This window comes from Chiloscyllium punctatum, chromosome 49 (assembly GCF_047496795.1).
Source record: "Chiloscyllium punctatum isolate Juve2018m chromosome 49, sChiPun1.3, whole genome shotgun sequence".
In the NCBI taxonomy this organism is placed as follows: Eukaryota; Metazoa; Chordata; class Chondrichthyes; order Orectolobiformes; family Hemiscylliidae; genus Chiloscyllium; species Chiloscyllium punctatum.
This window is the reverse complement of record NC_092787.1, coordinates 44,266,691-44,290,171: the sequence shown is the minus strand read 5'-3', so window position 1 is coordinate 44,290,171 and position 23,481 is coordinate 44,266,691. Positions and strand designations below refer to the sequence as shown.

The following is a 23,481-nucleotide window of genomic DNA, read 5'->3' as shown; positions in this document are numbered from 1 at the left end:
TTTGTAGTCACGGTTATACTTTTTGAGTTGTAGTCACTTTTTAATGCAGAATATGTAAAAACCATTGTACGTGCATCAAGTTCTCTGAAACTGCAGTGAGATTCAGTCAAATGGTCAGGTTAACTGTTGGTTGAGTGGTGAATGCTGACTGGCCGACCAGGGGATCTTTTGCATTTTTCTGAGTACAGTGCTTAACATCTCATGTGAAGGTTTGGAGATGCCGGCGTTGGACTGGGGTGTACAAAGTTAAAAATCTCAACACCAGGTTATAGTCCAACAGGTTTACTTGGAAGCACAAGCTTTCAGAGCGTTGCTCCTTCATCAGGAACCACCTGACGAAGGAGCAGCACTCCAAAAGCTAGTGCTTCCATTTAGATCTGTTGGACTATAATCTGGTGCTGTATGATTTTTTAACTTCATCTGAAGATGACATTATTGTGCCAAAGTTTTGGCCCGAACTTTATGTACGAGTCTCTGGAGTGGTTCTTGAACTAGCAATTTTGATGAAGAGGTGAGAGTGCTCCCAACTGTTTCAAGGCTGTTCAATTCTCCAAATCCTTCTAAATATACTCGGAGGGGTAATTTTAATCCATATTTCAGATGGTGGTGAATCTGTTGAAGGCTGTGGAGGTCAAGTCATTTGAGAGTAAGACTAAGGCCAGAGAAAAAAAACTTAAGACAGAAGTTCTTGATTAGTAAGATCAAGGGTTGTTGCGAGAATTCAGAGAATGGGGTTGACAAACGTCTCTGCCACGATTGACCAGTGGCGAAGACTTGATGGGCTGAATTGCTTAACTCTGCTCCTGTATTTTATGGTCAGTGTAGCATACGTCTACACAGCATGTGTTTCCATGATGCAGTATGTAAAATACAGATCTCCTGGTAACTAGTTGTTTGTCTCAATAAGCTTACAGCAGATATCCCACAAACATTTTTGTACCTTGACGTTGCAACTGGATGATATGATCTTGTGAGGAGTGTGAAATCTAACAAAACAGAATAAAGCCAATTATAGAGAAGGTATTATACTGCAGTGTGACAGATTTGGGTTTGCAGAATCTCCTGTAAGTTCAATAGTAACATTAAATGCTTAATTTTGAAATTTGCTTTCTGGTCCAATAGCTGCTAACATTCAAGTATCTGTTTGCTGCACTACTGATGAGCATCCGTGCTATACATAGTATTTTCCCAGTCAGAATTTGTTTATTCCTGGATTACACTGGATGAGTTTAGTTTAGTTTAGATTAGTTTTCCCTACAGTGTGGAAACAGGCCCTTCGGCCCAACAAGTCCACACCGACCCTCTGAAGAGTAACCCACCCAGACCATCTCCCTCCGACTAATGCACCTAACACTATGGGCAATTTAGCATGGCCAATTCACCTGACCTGCACATCTTTGGACTGTGGGAGGAAACCGGAGCACCGGGAGGAAACCCACGCAGATACGGGGAGAGTGTGCAAACTCCACACAGACCGTCGCCCGAGGCCAAAATCGAACCTGGGATCCTGGATTACACTATTTGGTGCAATATGTACTGATTGGAGGTTTATTATCTGTAAGAATGTTTGAACATTTTGTCTCAGTAATTGATTCCAGCTGCAGATGGTGGAAATGTGATCAAAAGGTATGCACAAAACTTTGTAGCTTTGTTGCCAAGGTTGTGGGTATGTGATCAAAAGGTATGCACAAAATTTTGTAGCTTTGTTGCCAAGGTTGTGGGTATGTTTACTGACCTGGGAACTTGATTTGCAGATGTTTTTGTCCCCTGTCCAGGTAACATCTTAATTGCTTTAGAGCCTCCTGTGCAACTTTGCTATGCTGTGTTTTCTGGAATTTATTTGGTCCCGTTCCAGTAGTTCATTGTTGTAGCAGGTATATTGGATCTAGGTCTGTGTTTGTTGATGGAAGCTGTGGATGAGTGCCATGTTTCTAGAAATTCTCTGGCTGTCCTCCTGTTTAGTTTGTCCTCTGATTGTTATGTTGTCCCAGTTGAATTTGTGGTCCTTGTCATCTGTGCATATGACTGCTGGGGACAGCTAGTCATGGCGTTTAGTGACTAGTTAGTGTTTGTGGCTGTGGATTGCTAGTGGTCTGCCTGTTTGTCCTATTTGGTGTTTTGTGCAGTCTTTGCATGGAATCTTGTGCGTTGTTAGTCCTGCACATGGATCTTGGGTGGACCCAAGGACAAACATCATAACGATTATTGGACAAGCTTAGCAGAGGGCATCCAGAGAATTTCTAGAAGTATGGCATTCATCCACAGACTCCTTAATCAAGCAAATACGTAGACCTAGACCTAATATACCAGACAGTACATCGAACCACCAGGAACGGAACCAAATAAATTCCAGAGGATACAGTACAGCAGCGCTTCACAGGAAGCTCTAAAGACTGAGATGACACCAAGACAGGGCGAAAAGTCTGCAAATCAACCTCCTAGCTTAGCAAACATACCCACATCCATGGCATGTGATCAAAAATTATATGACGGTCTAAGCTAGTCACCCTTTTGGGAAGAAAGATGATAACTCTGAAGGTAAAGTGAATCACTTCAAAGAGGTTAACTTCTGGACAATTAAATAGAAGTGAAATCTGGTGGTCCAGTGAGTATTGATATTTAGTCCCTTTTTTAGAATATGGGAAAAAGAGCTATATAGGATTGCACTAAACTGATGCTTCATCTTCACTGATAACTGTTGGCTATTATATTTTGCCGCATTTGCAGACAGTTGCTTAATTTTCTGAGTGCACACAGACCGTTGTTTGTTGATTCATAGAATCCCTTCACCCAATAAGTCCACACCGACCCTCCAAATAGTAACCCAACCAGACCCATTCCCCCTACCCTATATTTACCCCTGACTAATGTACCCCACCTACACATCCCTGAACACTATGGGGAATTTAGCATGGCCAATTCACCTAACCTGCACATCTTTGGATTGTGAGAGGAAACCCACGCAGACATGGGAGAATGTGCAACTCCACACAATCGCCTGAGGCTGGAATCAAACCTAGGTTCCTGGCGCAGTGAGGCTGCAGTACTTGTTTAAGGAGCCTTGTTTTCTGTTGCTTTGTCCTTGTACATTCTCCTAAAGACAGCATCTGAGGAGCAGGCAAGTTGACGTTTTGAGCGTGAGCTGTTCAGGAATGAGGGGATGGCTCAAGGGGGCTGAGAGATAAATGGGAAAAGGGATGTGGGGGCTAGGCAGAAAATAGGTGGGAATATAGGTAGATGAAGGTGGGTGTGAAGGTGATAGGTTGGAGAGGAGGGTGGAACAGATAGATGGGAAGGAAGATGTACAGGTAGAACAGTTCAAGAGGGTGGTGCCGAGTTTGACATTTGGATCTGGGATAAGGCGGGGGGAGGGGAAATGAGTAAACTGGTGAAATCCACATTGATTCCGTGTGGTTGGAGGGTCCTAAGTCATAAGATGAGACATTCTTCCTACAAGCATCGGTGACTGGAGTTTGGCGGTGGAGGAGGCCCAGGGCTCACATGTCCTTGCCAGAGTGGGAGGGGGGAGTTGGTGTTTGGCCACAGGGTAGTGAGATTGCTTAATATGTTCCAGAGATGTTCTCTGAAATGTTATGCAATTTGACATCCTGCCTTTCTGATAAAGAGGAGACCACATCAAGAGTGAGGGCTACAGTAGATGGTGTGTGGCAATATAGATAAATCTGTCAGATGTGGAAGGATCCTTTGGGGCCTTAGACAGAGGTGAGGGGGGAGATGTGGGTGCAGGTTTCACTTCTTGCAGTGGCAGGGGAAGGTGCTGGGAGTGGAGGGTGGGTTAGTGGGGTGTTTGGACCTAATGAGGGAATCATGGGGGAATGGTCTGTCCGGAATGCAGATGGGGTGGGGAGGGAAATGCATCCCTGGTGGCGTCTCTTTGTAGGTGGAGGATAATGCAATGTTGTTGTGGTTCTGTTCGCCGAGCTGGGAATTTGTCTTGCAAACGTTTCGTCCCTTGTCTAGGTGATATCCTCAGTGCTTGGGAGCGTCCTGTGAAGTGCTTCTGTGCTGTTTCCTCCAGCATTTATAGTGGCCTGTCTCTGCCGTTTCCGGTTGTCAGTTCCAGCTGTCCGCTGTAGTGGCCGGTATATTGGGTCCAGGTCGATGTGTTTGTTGATAGAATCTGTGGATGAGTGCCATGCCTCTTGGAATTCCCTGGCTGTTCTCTGTTTGGCTTGCCCTATAATGGTAGTGTTGTCCCAGTCAAATTCACGTTGCTTGTCATCTGTGTGTGTGGCTACTAAGGATAGCTGGTCGTGTCGTTTTGTGGCTAGTTGGTGTTCATGGATACGGATCGTTAGCTGTCTTCCTGTTTGGTGTTGCTCATGTAAGACTATATAGGACAAACAGGAAGACAGCTAACGATCCGTATCCATGAACACCAACTAGCCACAAAACGACACGACCAGCTATCCTTAGTAGCCACACACACACAGATGACAAGCAACGTGAATTCGAGTGGGACAACACTACTATTATGGGGCAAGCCAAACAGAGAGCAGACAGGGAATTCCTAGAGTCTGTGGATGAGTGCCATGCCTCTATCAACAAACACATTGACCTGGACCCAATATACCGGCCACTACAGCGGACAGCTCGAACTGACAACCGGAAGCGCCAGAGACAGGCCACTATAAATGCCGGAGGAAACATCACAGAAGCACTTCACAGGAGGCTCCCAAGCACTGAGGATGTCCCCTAGACAGGGGACGAAACGTTTGCAACACAAATTCCCAGCTCGGCGAACAGAACCGCAACAATGAGCACCCGAGCTACAAATCTTCTCCCAAACTTTGAATAATGCAATGTGTCCGGAGGTTGGAGGGGTGAAAGGTGAGGCCTAGGGGATTCTATCCTTGTTGCAGTCAGAGGTGTGGGGTTCAAGGGTGGAGATGTGGGAAGTGGAGGAGATGTGCTGGAGAGCATCGTTGACCACATGGGAGGGGAAATTGTGGTCTTTGAAGAAAGAGGCCATCTGGAATTGGTCCATCTGGGAGAGATGAGGTGGAGGAATTGGGAATGCAGGATAGCATTTGTACAAGAGGCAGGGTGGAAGGAGGTGTAGCCCAGGTAGCTGTGGAAGTCTGTGGCTTTGAGTAAATGTCAGTGTTGAGTTGGACCCTGGAAATGGGAAGGTCCAGGAAGAATAGGGAGGTGTCTGAGATAGTCCAGGTGAACTTGAGGTCTGGATGGAAGGTGTTCGTGAAGTTGATGAACTGCTCAACCACCCTGTGGGAGTACGAGGTGGCACCGATACAGTCATCGATGTAATGGAGGACAAGCTGGGGAATGGTGCTGGTATAGTCGAGTTGGCTTTCTGGAGATTTGATGCAAATTTGTTTTCAGCCGTAAAGCTGAAACTGCAAATATCATATCTGCAATCCTCACTTTCTCCATGCTCTTAAAAGGTTGAATGTCTTTGGAATTCCCTGGCATAAAGAGCTGTGAGGGCAGGGACCTAATGTGCAGAGGAACCTTCGTTATCTGGCATTCGATTAATCGAATTTTGGATTATCTGAACAACATTGCATCATCCCGATGCATAGCTAACTGTTATCCAGCATTCGATTATTCAGAATTTGATGAACCAAGCAAAATATACCTGTCCGTGTCTTTCGGATAATCGAGATTCCTCTGCATATTAAAAGCTGAGACAGATTCTTAATCAGTAGGCGAATTAAGGGTTACGACGAAAGGGCAGGTTGATGACTTTGTGAGGAATGTTAGATTAGCCATAATCTCTTGAAAGGTTGAGCATGCTTGAAGGGCTCGATGGCCTACAGTTATTCTTATGATCTTCTAAAACATTTGGAACCACTGTGGATGAGGTTGTGTTTCATAAGACTGATATGGAACAACGTGCTGATTTGGTTTGCATCTTAGGCTGTTTTTCAAATGGTGATATTTGTGCATATATCTATTGTCCATGTGTGGAATGTTTACTGTGAAGCCAGTTTATGCCCAGTGCCCATAAACCTAGTCCTCTGGAGAAGTAGCATCTAGATCTTAGTTACTTTTGCTGAAAGTTGCTTTAAAGAGCTACTGACTATTTTCACTTGATAAATTTTATGGCTGTCGGGTTACATGGTGCAGTGGTTTTGCATTTTGTCTTTGACCTGAGTTGGGGTATATATCCTAGGGCACAGAACACTGGCTTTCTGAAGATTAGCTGCCACTGTTTTCAGCCATAACACTGAAACTGCAAATATCACATTGGTAAAGCAGTGTTGTTTTGGGAGAGGTTCTGAGTGGGGTAATCTTTTTCCATGAAACCTCAAGTGGGCATTTTCCATGTGTACTTGTCTAGAAAATAAGATGGGCCACCATTTTTTTGAGGAGTTGGAGACCATCCAACCAAGTCCATTAGCTTCATCTTACTGGTTGCAATATGGGATTGTGGAGTCACAAGATAATATCAAATGAGGAACAAAAATCTCTGCTGTTTGTCTTCTGCTTGGCCAAAATGGCTGAGGCCAATTGTGGCACCCCAAAATGCTTCCTCTATTGAGATTACTTAGTGCAGATCAAGGGTGAAACATTGCAGGCTCTTTCCTGTTTGAAATTTTATTGCACACTGGCTGAATTACTTGGAACATTGTGGATTTTTTTTTTACGTAATGTGCAATACAAGGCTCTTGTGCAGATCGTTTGCAAGGATACAGTCATTCGACTTAGGCTTCAACTGCTGAGTTATGTGGTAGTCCAGACAAATTGAAGTTTGTCGCAAAATCTGCATGGATCTGTACTTGTCTAAGTTCTAGCCGCGGGTAGACTTGGCTATTTTGAAATGGTGTCTATTTAACTTGCTAAAATTCCTTGCAATAGCTGGCTGATGGAGCTGCATTTTCACTTGATTCTTTCAGTTAAATCTTATGCTTTTATTGAATGTTAACTCTGCAGCTGGTAGATCTGCATTAATTGGTGAGATCGTTGAATGTGAAAGTTGTATCAAATCATAGCACTGGGCCAACCTGAATCATAGTGAACTGACCAGTCAACCAGCAGGAATGAAGAATTGAATCGTTGTTCACAAGGTTAAACACTGTTCCTAATTTAGCCTGATTCCAGAATCTGGAATAAAACCACAGTGTGATACTGTCTCGTCCCAGACTAAGTTCAACTTAAAAACAACTCAGAGGTTTGTCTTTCTTGGACCATGTGCATTTGAACCACTGACTTCCTTCCCTGTAGGGATAGCTTACTTTTTAAAGAATCTCAATGCCCTGTTCTAAAAGTGTTAGTTTAAAATATTTGACGGCAAAAATATTCACCTGGGACAAGTCTGTTTGAGAATAGATCACCTATATTTTGTATATATTCTTGTGTTTAAAGAGCAAGTTTAAGGTTGGGTTGGTTGTGTTTTCGGTGAATTTAGTTGATGCAATGCAATTCATGGCAAGCAGAGTCCTGAATTGTATACAACCTCCAGAGAGCAACAACCTGTTCAATGTTGTGCTATGGTCTCCTGAGATACAGCATAAGTAGTAGGTCTCTGTGATACTGCTGTATACAAATTATGTTTAATAAGTACTTTGCACAATAGACTTGTCTGCCAACAAAATACACTGAACCATAACTGACGCCATTAATATGCACACAAACTAAAATTGTTGGAAAATCTCAGCAGGCCTGGCAACATTTGTGGAGAGAAAGCAGAGTTAGCATTTTGGATCCAACGACCCTTCTTCAGAACTGATTGCAGCTAGGTATATGCTGAAGATGGGATGAGGGGAGAGGGAGGAGTAAATGGTAGATGGCGATGAAGCCCAAAGAGAGGAAACAACAGTTGGGCAGACAAAGAATGGTTAAAGATCAATCTGAGAGAGTCAGTAGCTGCTAATGGAGACAATTAGTGGCTGTCACTGAGTTGTTAGTGGTAGCAGCCCATGTGATGACAAGGCCTGGCATTTGGGGGTGGGATACAATCATGGGAGAAGCTGCTCAAATTGGTGAAATCAATATTGAGTCCAGAAGGATGGAGGGTTCCCAAAAGAAAAATAAGATGCTATTCTCCCAGCCTTGTGCTGAGCTTTGCTTGAGCTCTGCAGCAAGCCTGGGATAGATATTGGCCAGGGACCAGGTTGTGTTGAAGTAACAGGTGCCCGAAAATTAAGGGTCATTTTTGTGATGAAAATGTAGGTGTTCTACCATGTGGTTACCCAATCTGCGTTTTGTCTCCCCTTCCCTGGCCAGCATCTCTTTTCTAGGGCTTGCTGCTGTGCAAGTTGAAAGGACAGCATCTGATTTTCTATTTGGAACACTGAAACCATCAGGACTTGAGATCAGATTCAACAGTTTTCAGACCTGAGCACCTTCTCCCATGTCCTTACCCCAACCCTCACTCACCAGGCCTTGACATCAGACAGGCTGCTACCACAGTCAACTCATGACCCCCATTAGCAGCTGTTGCTTCTCCCAGGCTGACCTTTACCCATTCCTTTGTCTGCCTACTGTAGTTCTCTGCCCCTCTCTCTTTCTGTGGGCTTCATCTTCACCTATTGTTTAGTCCTCCCCCTCCCTTCACTCCATATCAGCTTATATACCAACCTTTTCCAACTATAATCAGTTCTTAAGAAGGATCACTGGATCCGCAATGTTAACTCTGCTTTCTTTCCACATATAGAGAGACCTTCTGAGTTTTTCCAATAATTTCTGTCAGCATTTCTTATTTCCAGCACTTGCAGTTCTTTGGGGGTTTTTTTTAACTGATGTTTCAATTTTTTTTAGCCAACAAGAGCATTTTAGCGTGCTAAGGTGCATGGAGAACAAACCAATTGGCACCTGTAGTTATGAACATGATTTAATCGTTTTCATGCACAGCAAGCTTCAGCTCCAGTGAAAATTGCAGGGTTTCTGTTTGAACTTTCCATTATATTGTAAGTCCAAACTAGTCTTTGTTTAACTATGTGTAATTTGAGAAGTGTGTACTATGTACGGCAATAGAATTGACTGTATAGTCTATTGACTTAATCACGACATACTATAGGAAGGAATTTACTGTAGTATGTTGTGCTTGGAGGAATGTTTATTTGGATTCCAATAGTTAAGTTCCATTTCTATGGCATTGGGTAGGCACTACAAACAAGACTCTATCTGTGAAGTCAGGAAAGCAGAGTAAAATATTGGGTGGGACCCTTCAATTTTACAAAATTGCTTTGGACCACATTGGAGCGTTGCCTGCAGTTGTGATCACCATACTGTAGGAAGAATGTGAGGATCCTTAAGAGGGTGTTGAGGAGATTTATCATAATGGTTCCAGTGATTAGAAATTATAGCCAAAAAATGGTTAAGTTGGAATGCCTCAGAGGTTGGTGCTGAGCCCACTACTATTTGTTATCTACGTCAATGATTTGGATGAGAATGTACAGGGAGAATGTTTGGTGATGACGCTAAAATAGGCAATATCATGGATAGTGAGGAAGGATATCAGAAATTGCAGCATGACCTTGATCAGCTGAGCAAGTCCACCGAGAAATGGTAAATGGAGTTTAATGTAGATAAGTATGAGGTCTTGCATTCTGAAAAGTCAAATCAAGGTAGGAGTTTCATGGTGAATGGTAGGGCCTCAAGGAGTGTAGTGGAACAGAGGGATCTTGGAGTTCTCTGAAAGTGGAATCATGGGTTTACAGGGCAGTGAAGAATGCTTTTGGTGCACTGGCCTTCATCACTTGGCATTGACTACAGAAGTTAAGGTATTTTGCAGTTGTATAGGATGTCGGTGAGGTTGCACTTGGAGTATTGTGTTCAGTTTTGGTCACCTTGTTGTAGGAAGAATGTTATTAAACTGGAAAGAGTACAGAAGAAATTTACAAGGATGTTACCTGAGTAATAGGGAGAGGTTGGACAAGCTAGGTGTTTTTCTTTAGAGTGTAGGAGACTGAGATGGTGGGGCGGTGGGGGGGGTGGGGGAGGAGGGTGTGGTGCGTGGAGTGGAGGTGGAGGGCAGCTTAGAGGTGTACAAGACCATGACCAAGGCATGGACAGGGTGAATGCACTTAGTTTTTTTTCCAAGTTTGCGGAGTCAAGGACTAGAGGGCATCATTTTAAGGTTAGAGGGGAAAGAATAAAAGGGAACCTGAGGGGCAACCATTTTTACAGAGGGTGTTACACATTTGCAATGAACTGCCAATGGAAGTGGTTGAAGCAGGTACATTTAACAACATTTAAAAGGCGTTTGGGCAAAAACATTGATAGGAAAGGATTCAAAGGATATCGGCCAAGTGCAGGGAAATGGGGTTAGTGTGGGTGGACATTTTGATTGGCATGGACCAGTTTGGGCCAAAGAGCCTGTTTCCCTGCTGTAGGACTCTGTGACTGTAATGGAGAAGCTGAACTTCCCCTTTGGAGCAAAGAAGTTAGAAGCAAGATTTGACATGGGTGGGTAAGGGTATGACCGATTTGATTAAGGTAAACAAAAAATCATTATTCCCATTAGCTAGTTGAACATGGTTACAAGTTTAAGGCAGATTTTGGGCAAGTTGCGGGAAGGATGTGATGGAAAAGCTTTTTAGAGTGGTAATGATCTGGAACCCTCCGCTCACAAGGATATTAAAAGCAGAGACTATTAACTATGAAAATAAATTAGAGAACTCTGCAAGATGGCGGCGATTCTGTCAAACTGCTGTGCACAGCCGAGGCATACTGGTATTTTTTTTGCCATCCCTGGCCAACTTATGTCGTGGAATTATTAGTTTAAAACCTTACAGAACACTTGTTAATATTTGGAGGTGGGAAGGATGCCAAAGGGAAAAGAAGTGAACAAACAGCAGCAGGGAGGACACTCCCCTACCACACCAGAGACTGCAGCGGGAGCATCCTCTCCTGAACGCCTCCCCCCCCACCTCAAAGGACCTGACAGACACTCAGGAATTGGCTGCGATGATGGAGAGACTTGCCTTGAAAGTTAGGGCTGCAATTGGGGAGATTCGTGACAAGGTCCAACCTATCGCATCCGTGCTGCAGGAGCAGGAGATCCAGGGCCTCTGGGAGAGGCTGCAGGAGGTGAAGAGTCAAACCAAGGCCTCAGAGAAGCTGCGATGGAGTCCTCATCCAATTGGATCCAGGTGCTGGAGCGAGAGATGTGGACCTTGCAAGACCATATCGATGACCTCAAATCGAGGTCAGAGAAATCTCCGAATTCTCGGGCTTCCTGAGGGCAAGTAGCCAGCCAGCTTCTTTGAAAGCTGGTTGCCAAAGGTTTTGGGCCTTCACATGGAGTCCAGCAGGCTGCAGATTGAAAGGGCTTATCGGGTTACAGTGCACAGGTCAGGCCCAGTGCAGCACACTCGCTCGGTCCTAGTGCACTTCCACTCTTGTAAGGACAAGCAGAATATCATAGAAGCTTCCAGATCCCTGGGAAAAGATCCGCAGGAATTGCTGTACAAGGGGTCAAAAATCATGTTTTTTCCAGAATTTCTCTGCAGCTGTAATTCTAAAGAGGAAGTCCTTCGATGAAGTTAAAAAGAGGCTGAGGAACTGGATGTCCAGTACTCCATGAGCTGCCCCTCAATGCTCCATTTCAGCCACGAGGGCTCAGTTTATACATTTGACTCAGCGGATAAAGCTAAAACTTTGCAGACACTTTTTAAAATAGACAGATTGGTCTGAAGAATACAGTTAATATTTGTTCTCTTTTCTATCTTTCCCCATGTTTTCCTTTTTTTTATTCCTTTCTTCCTCATCATTTCCTTTTTGGAAAGGGCGGGTAAAGACCTTGGAATAAGTTCCTATTTTTTTTTCAATAACTGGATTTTTTGATGGGAAATTTTATGAATGTTCTTCGTTGTCTTTCCCCTTTTTTTTTGTTGTTTCTTTTTTAGTCACAAGTAGGTGTGACATGAAGCCAGGGATGGGTGGAGCGTTCATCCTGACTTTGTCTATTTTCTGATGATTTAAGGATCATCTCTTTGGTTTTTATCTGGCCTAAGGCTGGGGCGCAGTCCAGGTTTGAAGGAGCTGTGAAGGAGGGAATGGATAGGGTGAGTGCCTCCTATGGGCAGGGGAAGAGTCTTCCATTCAAGGTTTTATAGTTTTTTTTGTAGTTTTTTGGTAGTAATAGTTGTTTATAGTTATGATAGAGTAGTTTTTGTATATATAGTTCTTTGACTCTGAGGCTTTATTTACTTGGTGCTTTGTAAGCAGGGTTCTTCCTCTGAGGGGTTCAAGCGTCTCTGAAAGGGGATATGGCTAAGTGTCTTATTAAATGGCGCACCTGGAACATTTAAGGGAAGTCATTTGCCTGTTAAAAGGAAAAAATGTGCTTTCTAGCCTTAAGAGGGAAAGGGTTGATTATCGCTTGGTTGCAGGAAACCCATGTTGATGGGGAACACCTGAAATTACAACAGGGGGGTTATGACTGGGTATTCTTTTCATCCTTTACTACTAAAAGTAGGGGAGTGGCGGTACTTATCCAGAAAAATCTTCCGTTCACATTATTAGAGCAGGTGAAAGATGAGCAGGCACAGTTTGTGATACTTAAAGCCCTGATACATGGGGAGGAATATGGCATTTTAAATGTCTACTGTCCTCCGGCGCATCCCCTCAAGTTTTTAATTAGTAATTTCTCTAAGTTGAGTGCATTTGGAACACGGCAAATTATTATAACAGGGGGATTTTAATTGTCTTTTGCATCCGACAGTGGACAAGATGTCTTGTGGGCCATCAACTATTTCTTCGCAGGCCAAGCAGGTGGCTGACTAATGCAAGGAGTTGGGGCTGGTGGATATTTGGATGTATCTTCACCCTACCGGCAGGGACTTCACCTTTTTTTCAAACCCACATAAATGTCACATGATCTCTTTCTGGCTCCCCCGTCCCTTCTGGATTTGATTATGGGTTGTAAAATTGGGAATATAGCTATCTCTAATCACGTGGAAGTGTATTTGGAGGTTAAGGCCAAGAGTGAAGGGCTAGGTGTGCGACACTGATGTTTGGACCCTCTTCTCCTTTTAAGGATTCCAAACTTGTGGAATATGTTTTGAAGGAGTTTCAGGAATTCTTGACTATCAACTCAGGCACGCTTAATAGTCCATCTATGCTATGGTAGACTGCTAAGGCCTTTGCTATTTCCTATTCGGCTAGCCAGAAACGACAGGAAGGGGAACAGCAGCATCTACTTGAAACACAGTTGAAAGCCACCACAGCAGCACATTTTGCATGGCCTTCAGTGACTAAGCTACAGCGGATCACGGCTCTCCAGGCTGCCTTGAATTCAATACTGACACAAAATGCAAAGAAAGAACTTGCTTTTGCTAGACAAAGGCTGTTCGAATGTGGGGATAGGCCAGGGAAGTATTTAGTGTACCTGGTTAGGAAAAAGCATGCTCCCCAATCCATTACTGCAATTAGAGACATTGCCGGGGTCCTTGCATACAATGCTAAAAAGATTAATGAGGCTTTTCGGAGCTTTTACTCTGAATTGTATTGGTCTGAAGGTTGCAAGGACAGGAGGGCTAAAATGGAGACCTTTTTTAAGAACTTGGACCTCCAGGGGTAACCTCGGAACAGGCCTCTCTCCTTTAATGCTCCCTTGACAGTTCAGGAAATACAGTAGGCAGCTAGGCAACTTCAGAGTGGGAAAGCGCCTGCCCTGATGGTCTCCCGGGTGAGTTTTATAAGGAGTTTATAGGGATTCTGTTAGAGCCAACGTTGGAGATGTACAATCACTCCTATATGCGTGAGTGCCTGCCACCATCTTTGAGAGAAGCTAATCTTTCCTTAATTCTGAAGAAGGGGAAGGTTCCTGAGGATTGTGCCTCATCCAGGCCCATCTCTCAAATTCAGATTTCAAGATTCTGTCCAAGATCCTGGCGCTTAGATTGAAAAGGGTGTTGCCCCATATTATTAAAGAGGACCAGACAGGCTTTATAAGGGGCCATAGGTCCTCTAATAAAATTAGAAGGTTGCTGAATATGGTCCAAGTTTGTCAGCAATGATCGATTCGGGGATTCGTGATTTCCTTAAATGTAGAGAAAGCATTTGACTGGGTGGAATGGCAGTATCTTTGTCTTAGAACAGTTTTGGTTGGGTGAAGTCTTTGCTAGCTGGGTGGAGGTTTCATATCTCTACCCTCTGGCTGCAGTCATCACCAACGGGGTGAAGTCTGGGAATTTTAGGATTGGTAGGGGTAGTCGTCAAGGCTGCCCCCTCTCACTGTTGTTGTTTACGTTGGTCATAGAGCCGCTGGCAGAGGCCATTCATCCACATAACTGCTCCGGAAGTGGGATCGAGGGCACACAAGATTATACTGTATGTGGATGATGTCCTTTGTGTTTTTATTGAAGCCGATGACCTCCGTACCCCATTTGATACAATGTATCAATTCATTTGGGGCTAGGATTTCATACCCCAAATATACCCCATTTCAGGATATAAGATTAACTTTGCAAAATCGGAGGCTATGCCTTTGGGGAACCTTAAGGATGTACCAGAAGTTGAAGGTGACCCTAAATTCCCTTTTAAGTGGTCACGGACAGAGTTCCAATACCTCGGCATTTTTATTACCTCCAAGTTTGATCTGTTATTTTGGACTAACTTTGCTCACTTGCTTGACAATATTAAGTGAAATCTCCAGAGATGGGAGGCTCTTCCAATTTCATGGCTGGGCTGAATATTTCTCATTTAAGATGAATGTTTTTCCTCGTTTGCTTTATCCCATGCGTATGCTCCCTATAATGTTTCCCAGGCCAACACTACAGAAGCTTATGGGGTAGTTTGGTTCCTTTGTCTGGCATCGTGGGCAGCCCCTCATCGAACTTACTAAATTGCAGTTGCCTCGAGGAGGAGGAGGAGTTGATTTCCCAGACATCAGGAGGTATTAATTGAGTTCCCTGCTATCCTTTGTCTGTGATTGGGTAGGTAACGATCTAAACTCCATATGGCTAGATATTGAGGCCTCACAGGCAAAGTGCCCTCTTATTAACCTGTAGTTCATGGATAAGATGAGGGCAGTTATGGACCACTGCTGGAACCCCATTATCATTAGTACAGTCTAGGCATTGAGGGCGATGCATCAGTGAGGGTTATTTATCCAAGACTTCGCCACTTACGTCTGTAGTTGGCATGCCTAGGTTCCAACCAGGAATGATGGATTATGGGCAGCGAGAGGAGTTTCTATTTTGGTAGACTTATTTGAGGGGGAGGTTATGATGTCTTTTGAGCAACTGAGCCGCAAATACGGGTTGCCCAGCAGAGACCTTTTCCATTTTTTTTCAGGGTCGGGATTTCATCCAGAAGAAAACTACGCTTCTTTATAAGCCCGAGACGGTGAGGTTGTTCCTACGTTCCACAAGCACCCTTTCGGTTAGTGCCCTCTATCACCTACTGGGTGGCAGGGCCTGGCAGGATATTAACCGGTTATGTGAGGTCTGGGAGCAAGAGCTCGGAGTGTAGATCTCTTTTGAAACATGGGAGAGCATGTGGGAGAATACGCGAAAGATCTCAGTCTGTAATTGGACATGAGCTACGCAGTTAAAAGTTCTGCACAGGGCTCATCTGGCACCAGACCGTCTGGTGAAGTTTAAATAAGGGGCATCTTCAGTGTGCCCCAAATGTAAAATAATTGTAGATACTCTTACTCATTGCTTCTGGACATACCACAGACTCCATGTTTATTGGAGCGCTGTGGCGGGAGAGATAGGGAGGGTATTGAGGACTAAAGTCAAAGTAGACCCGATATCTCTCCTGTTAGGTCTACCAAATTTATCATCTTTAGATGGGCATGGGAAGAAACTATTGAATATTCTTGCACACTGTGCACGGAAGAATATTCTGATGAATTGGGTGTCTGAGAACCCACCGGGCTTACTGGGATGGCAGAAATTAATTATGGAGCACATTCCCTTGGACTTATTTTTACAAACATGATGTATCACACAACAGACCATTTTTATAAGATATGGCAGCCCTACTTGAGTTAATTGGATATAGAGTTGTCCGTTATCTTAAGTAGGGCATTTGTTTAACCAGGATGATTATATTTGTCAAGCCAGTGGGGGAGGGGTCTCCTGAGTTAATACGGGTATATGTACAATGCTCCCGTTCCTTTGTTTGGGAGCTTTGTGCTGAGCATAGCTGTTCTGTGTTTTGTGATTTATTTTGTTTGCTTTTTTTCTTTTTCTTTTGGTGTTGCTTTGCACAGTTCAGGTTTGTTTTGTGTTATGGAGTAGGTTAGTAGTTAGTAGACAGTAGTTGTATTGTAACTTGTTTTTTATTGTACTGATATTTGTTATTGTATTTTCAATAATTTTATATGTTTGTAAAGTTAAAATTTGCTAATATATTTACAAAAAAAAATTGGATGAGCACATGAAGGAAATAACCTTTTGAGTTACAATGTTAGAACAGGGGAGTGTACTGATTGACAGAGAACTGGCATTGACCTGATGGACCTTATGGCCTCCTGTGCCATCGTGACTGTGAGACCAGAGGAAAGCTCGGAAAAGTTATCAACTGAAGGCTAAGTTCTAAATTGGAACTGCCTGAGTCACGAGCCGTAGCATAAGGTAACTCCAGTTTTGTTGATCAATTCTGGTTTGACCTGTTTTATTTCAGAAAGAGGGTCTCTGCAAGACATTACTGCTTTGCAATCAAAAGCTGTTCATATCCACAGCCTGAGAGATCCACAAAAGACTGATTTAATTTTTTTTTATGGAGCCCAGAAATCTTCTCAACTTGCATTTACATTGAAGTGTTTGATCTCTTGTGAGCCTCTGTTCATTCAGGGATTGTTAATAAGTGAACTAACCTTCTAAATACAAGCTAGAGATTAAAAAGATGGTATGTTATACAAAAGTCATTCCAATCCTTGAATTGGGAGGTTGCCAGTAGTATACACTAAGCACAAGCTAAAAGTTTTTAAGGCCTCACTGAGTCTGAGTTGGCCAAAGGATCTGATAATAACTGAACTATCAGGAAAGACTGAACAGACAAGAATGCTTTCTAGAAAAGAAGTATTGAAACCGCTTGACAGAATTCAAAAGGTAGGTTCAGACAGGATGTTACTACTTTTGGGAAAGAATAAAACAAGAGTTTATAAATAATGGAATAAAAAATTTGGGAGTAACTTCTTCACTCAGTGATTAGGTTGGAGAATGCTGTGAGCAGAGACAAACAGCATATTGATGTTTACATGGAAGCCACATGAGGAAGAAAGCAATGGAAGAACCTTTTATTTTTAAAACTGAAGAACTTGCAGATGCTGGAAATGAGAAACTAAAACCAAATTACTGGAAAAACCTAGCATGTCTGTCAGCAATTGTGGCGAGAAAGTAGAATTAACGTTTCGGGTCCAGTAACTCCCCTTTAGAACTGCAAATGTGCAAGTGGAATTGTTGAAATAAGGTGGAAGTCATAGGTCACTATACATCAATTGGGTTGAATGCCCTATTGCTGTTTTAAAAAAAAAATTTGACCTGTCTGATCTATTCCCTTGTGAGAATGTTCTTTTTCTTTTGTTTTTTTTCCTCATTTACAGGATGTGTGTCACTGGCTAGTCCAATATTTAATCTTATCTCTAATTTCACAGAGGGCAGTTATGATTCAGGATTACTGTGGGTTCCTAGTCACATGTAGGCCAGACCAGATAAGGAAAACAGTTTTTTTTCCCTGAAGGATATGAGTGAACAGATATGATTTTCTGACAATTGATAATTATGTAGTTACCATTAGTCTTCTAATTAATGGTTTTTATTCAATTCAAAATTTGCTGTTTGTCATGGCAAAATGTGAAGCCTGATCCTGGGAACATGAGTTGAGTTATTTTATTTGCTCGTGGGATGTGTGTATTGCTGGTTAGCAAGCATTTATTGCCTGTTCATAGTTGCTCTTGAGAAGGTGGTGGTGAGCTGCTGCCTTGAACTGCTGCATTCTACACACTGTAGGTTGACCCACAATGCTTTGAGGGAGGAAATTCCAGGATTTCCAAGTCAGGATGGTGAGTGGCTTAGAGGGGAACTTGCAAATGGTGGTGCTGGTCCTATGCATCTGCTGCCCTATCATAGATGAAAGTACTTGTGGGTTTGGAAGATGCTGTCTAAGGATCTTTGGTGAACTTCTGTAGCATGCCTTCTAGATAGATAGTACACACTGCTACTGAGCATTGCTAGTGGAGGGAGTGAATTATGTGGAAGTGGTACCAATCAAACAAGCTGCTTTGTCCTTGATGGTGTCAATGTTCTTGAGTATTGTTGGAGCTACATTTGTCCAGTCAAGTGAGGAGTATTCCATCATACTCCCGACTTGTGCCTTGTAGATGTTTGACAAGCTTTGGGGAACCAGGAAATTAGTTACTCCAGAATTCCTAGTTTCTAACCTGCTTTTGCAGCCACTGTATGTGATGAGTACAGTTGAGTTTTTGGATAATAGTAGCCATACAGAATATTGATAGTGGAGTAATGGAGGTGATGGTAACACCATCAAATGTAAAGGGGTGGTGGTTAGATTGTCTGTGTCTGTGTGTCTCATGTTGGACATGGTCATTGCCTGGCATTTGTATTCATTGTTACTTGATAGCTGTCAGCCCAAGACCAGATATTGCCCAGATATAGTTGTATTTGAACATGGCTGCTTCAGTATCTGAGGAGTTGTGAATGTTGTTGAACATTGTTTAATCCTTGGCAAACATCCCCACTTATGATATTATGGAGGAAAGGTCTTGATGAAGCAGCCGAAGATAGTTGAGCCTTGGATATGTGCAAGAATGTCCTGCAGCTGAGATGACTGAACTTCAATCAGCACCATCTTCCTTTGTGTCAAGTATGACTCCAGCCACTGGAGAGTTTGTCTCTTAATTCCACTTTTGCTAGGGCACCTTAATGCCACGCTTTGTTGAATGCAGCCTTACTGTCAAGGGCTGTCACTTTCACTTCATCTCTGGAATTTGGCTCTTTTGTCCATATTTGAGCCAAGGCTATAATGAGGTAAGGAGCTGAATGGCCTTGGTTGAACACAAACTGAGCATCATTGAACAGGTTGCTAAGCAGGTGCTGCTTGATAGCACTGTTGTTGGCATCTACTATCACTTCACTGGTGATACAGAATAAACTATTGGGACAGTAATTAACTGAGTTAGATTTATCCTGCTTATTAGGTCAGGGACAAAGCTGGGCAATTGCCCACCTTGTTGGGAGATGCCAATGTTGTAGCTGTACTGGTTAGCGATGTGTCTCCGGAGCATTTTGATCTCTGGGTGAATTGTCTAGCAATAATACTGCAAGAATATTGCCTTGCCTTAAAAGCAGTCAGATGGAGACTTTGAATTGTTATGCATGGATAATTCCATGTTTTTCCATTTGAATTTGTTACATTCCTTGTGAAGGTTAATAGATTTCTGCCATTGCTGTTTTCAAACCCTCTGTGTTCATGCTACGACATAGTTAGTCAACCTTATTGTTCTAAATATAATGTAGCCTTGTTCAGCTGACTGTTAGGTGTGAGATAAATGCCGTGTTGATTTGGTTACCAGGTAGGCAGCGGAAAAGGCTTGTGTTGCAATCCCCAAATGGCCCATTTAGATATTTTCCATTTAACCTTTAAAGAGATGGTGTTATACACCTCTAGGGAAAGTTGGACTTGAAACTGGGCCTCCTGGGGCAGAGGTAGGATCACTACCATTGTGTACCATAAGAGGCCCCCTGCGATGATCAAGGCAGTGTTTAACTCAGAGACCCAGATCACTCCAGTTTTATTTTCTCATCTGTGCTGAGTTTGTTAAACCTATCACAACATACCGTACAGTTTGACAAGAAAGACCAGGCCTGTCAAATGTTCCCAACACTGCCATAGCTGCGGAATTGTGACTAAACTCTTCTCATCTTTCACTCACCACTTACCATTCCATTACAACCATCATGTAATCGCCTGAGTGTTTTTGTGTCTACGCCTGTCTGCCTGCCTGCCTGCTAAGGGGTGGTGTGGGGAAATTGAATTTGGTTTGTGTTCCCCCAAGGTTAAATGACAAGTTGGAGTTCACTGTCTATTTTTTTTAATGGAGTAGCCTCTTAGCAGAGGAGCTTATAAAGTATTCAACTCTTATTTACTCCAACTCAGCAATAGTAAATTTTGGTTGATGTAGCTAACAGGCATGTTTCTTATTGCAACACTGGCACCCTCTCTGCATGTAGTTAAAAGCCATGCTGCTCTGTTAAACTATTTCCAAATTGTACTCTGTAAAATTCCTCAATGTCCTTCACGGGATATGATGTCCCTATTGCACAGCTAAGTGCTACGCAGTGGGAATTGTTCAAGATTTTTGGCTGGTGAAATATTTGTCCTAAAACAAACAACACTGTCTGTTCTGAGTTAGTCAATCTAAGGGCAGTCTGGTTCACTACCATGTCCCAATTCAAGAGATGTTGCAAAAAAACCTGCCATCCTGTCTCTGACAGCTACATAATTGGAAAATGCTCAGAGCCTGAGGGCAGTGAACTGTGAAGTAGTCCATACACACTCATTTTGGTCTTATACAGTTGAGGAATTGAGCAAGTACGTTCGGGAAATTGATATGTTTGGAGTAGTTCACAATCTCGACAGTGTGGAAGCAGGCCAGTCAGCCCGAGTCCACACTGACCCTCTAAACAGCATCCCACACAGATCCACACCCTATCCCTGTAACCCTACATTTCACATAGCTAATCCACTTAACCTGTACATCCCTCTGCACTATCGACAATTTAGTCCGGTAAGTCCACCTAAACTGCCAATCTTTGGATTGTGAGAGGAAATCTGAGCACCCAGAGGAAACCTATGCAGACCTGTGGAGAACTTGCAAACTCCCCACACAGTCACCCGAGGGTGGAATCAAACCTGGGTCCCTGGCGCTATGGGGCAGCAGTGCTAACCACTGAACGACCATGGGTGGAGGGCGAGATAAATTCTGGAAGATGAAAACACGAGAGCTTAAATTGCGATCTTTGTCTTTATTTTTTCATGGAATGCAGATGTTGCAGGCAAGGCCAGTATTTGTTGCCATCTATAATCATCCAAGAACTTGCTCCCTCATTTCAGAAGGCAGTTTAGAGCCAATCACATTGTTATGGATGCTCACTAAAGGACTGTTACTAACTGTTTTTATAACCACAAAGGACAGTTCTCATAGTAACCAATACTGAGACTAGCTTCCAATTTGAGATTTGTTAATTGAATTTGAATTTAAATTCTACCAGCTCCAATGGTACGATTTGAGCTCTTGTCCCCAATAAATTAGCCTGGGCCTCTGGATTATTTGTTTAGAGACATTGCGACTCTGCTACACTCTCAGTTTGCTTTAACTGCAAGATTCTGGGTAATCCAAGATGGAGGACAGGAAAAATTACTGGCTATACCAGCTGTTGCTTTTTTGAGGTATTTTAGGTGTTGGGAGGTGATTTCCTCTAATTCCAGGAGCAGCAATTACTGTTTTATATGCTGTTTTGCAACTTTGGATTTAAAAAAGTCAAAACAAGAGCCGTTTTATGGATATATGAATAGGAAGGGTATGGAGGGATATGGGCTGGGTGCTGGCAGGTGGGACTAGATTGGGTTGGGATATCTGGTCAGCATGGACAGGTTGGATCGAAGGGTCTGTTTCCATACTATACATCTCTATGACTCTCTAACTGTTCTGAATTAAGTTAATTCATCACCTTGTTGGGTGGAATGAAAGTAACATAGAAAGTCATGAAAATGCGAGGAACACAATACTCATGAAGTTCCAAAGAAAAATTTTGGCCAATGAATTTTCCGGTTGTCATTTGTGCCTGCCTGTGAGGTGTGAAGAGGTAACAGGCAATGATTGCCATGCCAGATAATGGATTAGATGGAGTGGAATGTTTTGTCCTCTCAATATCTCAGTGATGCAAATGTTGATTGAGTCATTGTAGTTAAAAAGAAATTTGTAACTGGAGATTAATTAAGTAATATGTGATCTATGACCAAAGCACGAGTGGCAATGAATTACAGTATAATAATTTGACTATTTGTCACCTTTTAGTTTTATTGAGAATTTTGATTTTCAAATAATCTGTTTTAGGGATTTGATGGATACATACAAAAAAATAGATTGGCCATCTTCAAGGCAGACATAGCTATTTCTGCAAAAGTGGGAGGGAGGGAGAAGTCTGCATTCTTTTATTTCTGATTTTTTGTGCACCCTCTGTACTATTTGTCTTCAGACTTATAGACTCAGCAATGTGGAATTCACTCCATAAGATCCTCCATTTAAGCACAATTCTTTCACCAAATTGTTAGCCACCTATTTGTTTCTCTGGCTCATCTGCTTTAATTAGATGCCTTGAATCAATTTTGGGCTGTTCCTACATTAAGTGTGTTACATAAATCAACAGTCATGCTCTTTCTTGTGAAGTGCAAGATTACCCTGGATTTCTCAGTTTGCAGTTGAATATTCCATTTTGGGAGTTGAACCTAGAGCTCTTTGTAACTTTGCTAATGAGTTGGTGCTGACTTTAGATTTAATGTACAGCCATCTCTTTAACTGAAATCTCAAGGTTCTTTCCTAACTCAATTAATTTGGAATGTAATTTATTGAAAGACAGCGTCTCTTTGTTAGTTGAGCATTTGAGGCACTTGGATCAGGAACAATGTGGCCATCAAAATTGAAGATGAATTTCCTTGGAAAACCTGATGTTTTGCCTCTAGTTTAAAATCTTAATATGTAATAGAGAATAAAAGTTAAAGGTGTTCCATAAATGGGAGTTATGATTTCAGGAAGTCCCAAAACTCTTGACATCTTGCCCGTTATAATTATCTGGGGAACTTAGTCTCTTCCTTTTGCAGTTTTAAATAAGATTATTTTCTAATTTGTTTCAATTAATTGAGTTTCTGCTAGTCACTTGGTAAATCTTTCCATGTTTTTGTCATATAATTTTCCCGATTTCTTCGACTTGTGACCCTGTCATAATTTTAAAACCTTAATTCCATTAACATTTCCGATCCATTGAGGAAAATGTTTTGTGCTAGTTACAGTCCTCCATCCCCTGTATTTCTGGAAATTGCTTTCTGTACCTCAAATGTTGTTTGTTGAAAAAACTAACAACTGTATGCTGTTAACAAATTCACAGTGTCAAAGCTAGTCCCTTTTTTATTTTCTAAAAGCTATTCCTTGGCTCGAGAAGACTCTGTCCTTGATTTGATTGAGGGTCAATAAGCCGGGCTGGGCTCAGATCAGTCTGGTTTGGTAGAGATGAAAAAGATTTTGAGAGGCCTTTTATTTATATGTAAACAGTTGAGACTTCAGGCCATAGTGGTCATGTTTTAGAAGTGACCTGTATAATGAAAGGGAAGTGGTCAGCTCTCTAGCTGAGTTGAGCAGTTTAGTTCAGTCTTGAGCTGGTGAGAAGTTCAACAGGGAGCTGTGTGGAAACTCTCTCTTTTTCTGACCTTCAACTTAAACCTGTAAGCATGTGTTCCATTTATGTTGGTTTTTAAAGGGAGTTTTCTTATTGGGACCGTTGCGTATATTCTGAACAG

The 23,481-nt window shown here is 42.6% G+C and overlaps 1 protein-coding gene across 3 annotated transcripts in view; it reads left to right on the top strand.

The window, feature by feature from the left end:
* slc31a1 (solute carrier family 31 member 1) overlaps positions 1-23,481 on the top strand; it is a 77,495-nt gene that overhangs the window by 680 nt on the left and 53,334 nt on the right. Inside the window, exons 1-2 of one of the 3 annotated variants that reach the window (XM_072566360.1) lie at positions 15,251-15,318; positions 16,358-16,520. The exons of 1 other annotated variant lie outside the window; for it this stretch is intronic. The gene's annotated coding sequence lies outside the window, so the exon portion shown is untranslated. Of the gene's footprint in view, positions 1-15,231; positions 15,319-16,357; positions 16,521-23,481 lie in introns of those variants that run through there. One more of the 3 variants, XM_072566361.1, reaches the window with a different exon arrangement.